The 3,075-nt window shown below is 39.1% G+C and overlaps 1 non-coding gene across 1 annotated transcript; it reads left to right on the top strand.

The window, feature by feature from the left end:
• Positions 1-2,760: 2,760 nt before the first annotated feature.
• LOC112862966 (U6 spliceosomal RNA) lies at positions 2,761-2,864 on the top strand. Its single transcript, XR_003223825.1, has one exon. It is a non-coding gene; the product is annotated as a U6 spliceosomal RNA (small nuclear RNA).
• The last annotated feature ends 211 nt before the right edge of the window (positions 2,865-3,075 follow it).

The raw sequence follows: 3,075 nt of genomic DNA, 5'->3' as shown, positions 1-3,075 counted from the left end.
TCCACATAGGAGTGAAATCATATATATGTCTTTCTCTGATGGACTTCTATGCTTAGCATAATACATTCTAGTTCCATCCACATTGTTGCAAATGGTAAGATTTCATTCTTTTTGATTGCCAAGTACTATTCCATTGTATATATACACCATATCTTCTTTATCCATTTATCAGTCAATGGACATTTGACTCTTTCCATAATTTGGCTATTGTTGATGGTGCTGCTATAAACATTAGGGTGCATGTGCCCCTTCAAATCAGCATTTTTGTATCCTTTGGATAAAAACCTAGTAGTGCAATTGCTGGGTCATAAGCTAGTTCTATTTTTAACTTTTTGAAGAACCTCCATACTTTTCTCCAGAGTGGCTGCACCAGTTTGCATTCCCACCAACAATGAAACAGGGTTCCTCTTTCTCCGCATCCTCGCCAACATCTCTTGTTTCCTGAGTTGTTAATTTTAGTCATTCTGACAGGTATGAGGTGGTGTCTCCCTGTGGTTTTGATTTGTATTTCCCTGATGATGAGTGATGTTGAGATCTTTTCATGTATCTGTTAGGCATCTGGATGTCTTCTTTGGAAAAATGTTCATGTCTTTTGCCCATTTCTTCACTGGATTATTTGTTTTATGAGTGTTGAGTTTGGTAAGTTCTTTATAGATTTTGGATGCTACCCCTTTATCCAATATGTCATTTGTAAATGTCTTCTCCCATTCTGTCGGTTGCCTTTTAATTTTGCTGATTGTTTCCTTTGCAGTGCAGAAGCTTCTTATCTTGATGAGGTCCCAATAGTTCATTTTTGCTTTTGTTTCCCTTGCCTCCAGAGACATGTCTAGTAAGACATTACTGTGGCCAAGATAAAAGAAGTCATTGCCTGTTTTCTCCTCTAGGATTTTGATGGTTTTCTGTCTGACATTTAGGTCTTTCATCCATTTGGGTTTATATTTGCGTACAGTGTAAGAAAGTGGTCCAGGTTCATTTTTCTGCTTGTCGCTGTCCAGTTTTCCCAACACAATTTGCTGAAGAGACTCTCTTTATTCCATTGGATATCCTTTCCTGCTTTGTCGAAGATTAGTTGGCCATACGTTTGTGGGTCATTTCTGGGTTCTCTGTTCTGTTCCACTGATCTATGTGTCTGTTTTCATGACAGTACCATACTGTCTTATTATTTACAACTTTGCAACACAGCTTGAAGTCTGGCATTGTGATGCCTCCACCTTTGGTTTTCTCCTTCTACATTACTTTGGCTATTCAGGGCCTTTTCTGGTTCCATACAAATTTTAGAATTGTTTGTTCTAGCTCTGTGAAGAATGCTAGTGTTGTTTTGATAGGGATTGAATTGAACGTATAAATTGCTTTGGGTAGTATAGACCTTTTAAAAATATTTGTTCTTCCAATCTATGAGCACGGGATGTTTTTCCATTTCTTTGTATCTTCTTCAATTTCTTTCACAAGCGTTCTATAGTTTTCAGCGTACAGATATTTTACCTCTTTGGTTAGGTTTATTCCTAGGTATTCTATGGTTTTTTGGTGCAATTGTAAGTGGTATCAATTCCTTGATTTCTCTTTCTGTTGCTTCTTTATTGGTACATAGAAATGCAACTGATTTCTGTATGTTGATTTTATATCCTGCGACTTTGCTGAATTCATGTATCAGTCCTAGCAGTTTTTGGTGGAGTCTTTCAGGTTTTCCACGTCAAGTATGATGCCATCTGCGAAGAGTGAAAGTTTGACTTCTTCCTTGACGATTTAGATGCCTTTTATTTCTTTTTGTTATCTGATTGCTGAGGCTAATGGTGGTAAGAGTGGACATCCTTGTCGTGTTCCTGACCATAAGGGGAAGCTCTCAGTTTTTCCTCATTGAGAATGATAATAGCTGTGGGTCTTTCATATATGGCTTTTATGATCTTGAGGTATGTTCTTTCTATCGCTATTTTCTTAAGGGTTTTTATCAAGAAAGGATGCTGTATTTTGTCAAATGCTTTTCTGCATCTATTAAGAGGGTCGTGTGGTTCTTATCCTTTCTTTTATTAATGTGATGTATCATGTTGATCGATTTGCAGATATTGGACCACCCCTGCAGCCCAGGAATAAGTCCCACTTGGTCATGGTGAATAATTCTTTTAATGTATTGTTGGATTTGATTTGCGAGTATCTTGTTGAGAATTTTTGCACCCATGTTCATCAGGGAAAGTCATACCTGGTCCCTCTGACCCTTTTACTCTTTCCTGTCCCACCCCAGCACAAATGTGCCTCCAGCGTCCTAATTCCAGGCCAGTTAGTCCTCCGCAGTTTCCCCCTGAGGCCTCTAAATTGCTGGAGGGGTCCCCTCAGCCTTTCAGGTCCCCATACGCTAAAGGACTCTCACTCCTTCCCAGCATACCTTGCACAATACAAATAAAAATTTCTCCCCAAAAAAGATTGTGAAAATTTCAAATACAAGGAACAATTGAATGAATTATACAATAAGCACTCATATACTCACCACTTAGATTCTACAATTGTTAACATTTGTCTGTATTTGCCCTATCCCCTTATCACACATCTATCCCCTCCATCAATGAATCCATTCTATTTTTGGTGCAATTCAGAGTAAGTTGCAAATAGCAGGACACTCCATTCCTCAACACTGGCGTGCTTATGATCAACTACACTCTATTTGTTTAGCTGTTTTAAAAAGCACTTTCCACCCTCTTTACTCTTGTTATCAAAAATAGTTCAACTTTTCTTGCATGCTCAGTGTTGTGTTTTTTAATCATACACTGTCTGCTCACTTCAATAGCATATGTACTAAAACTAAAACAATACAGAGAATAGCATGGCCTCTGCACAAGGATCACATGCAAATTTGAGAAGTGTTCCCTAGATTTTTTTTTTATTATTATTATTACAACTGGGGCACCTGGGTGGCTCAGTCAGTTAAGTGTCCAACTTCGGCTCAGGTCATGATCTCACAGTTCACGAATCCAAGCCCCACGTCGGGCTCTGTGCTGACAGCTCAGAGCCTGGAGCCTGCTTTGGATTCTGTGCCTCCCTCTCTCTCTCTCTCTCTGCCCCTCTCCTGCTTCCACTCTGTCTCTC

Source organism: Puma concolor, chromosome B2 (genome assembly GCF_028749965.1).
Source record: "Puma concolor isolate L17-30 chromosome B2, mPumCon1.1.hap2, whole genome shotgun sequence".
Lineage (NCBI taxonomy): Eukaryota > Metazoa > Chordata > Mammalia > Carnivora > Felidae > Puma > Puma concolor.
The sequence above is the reverse complement of the archived record's forward strand: the minus strand, read 5'-3'. Positions and strand labels throughout refer to the sequence as shown.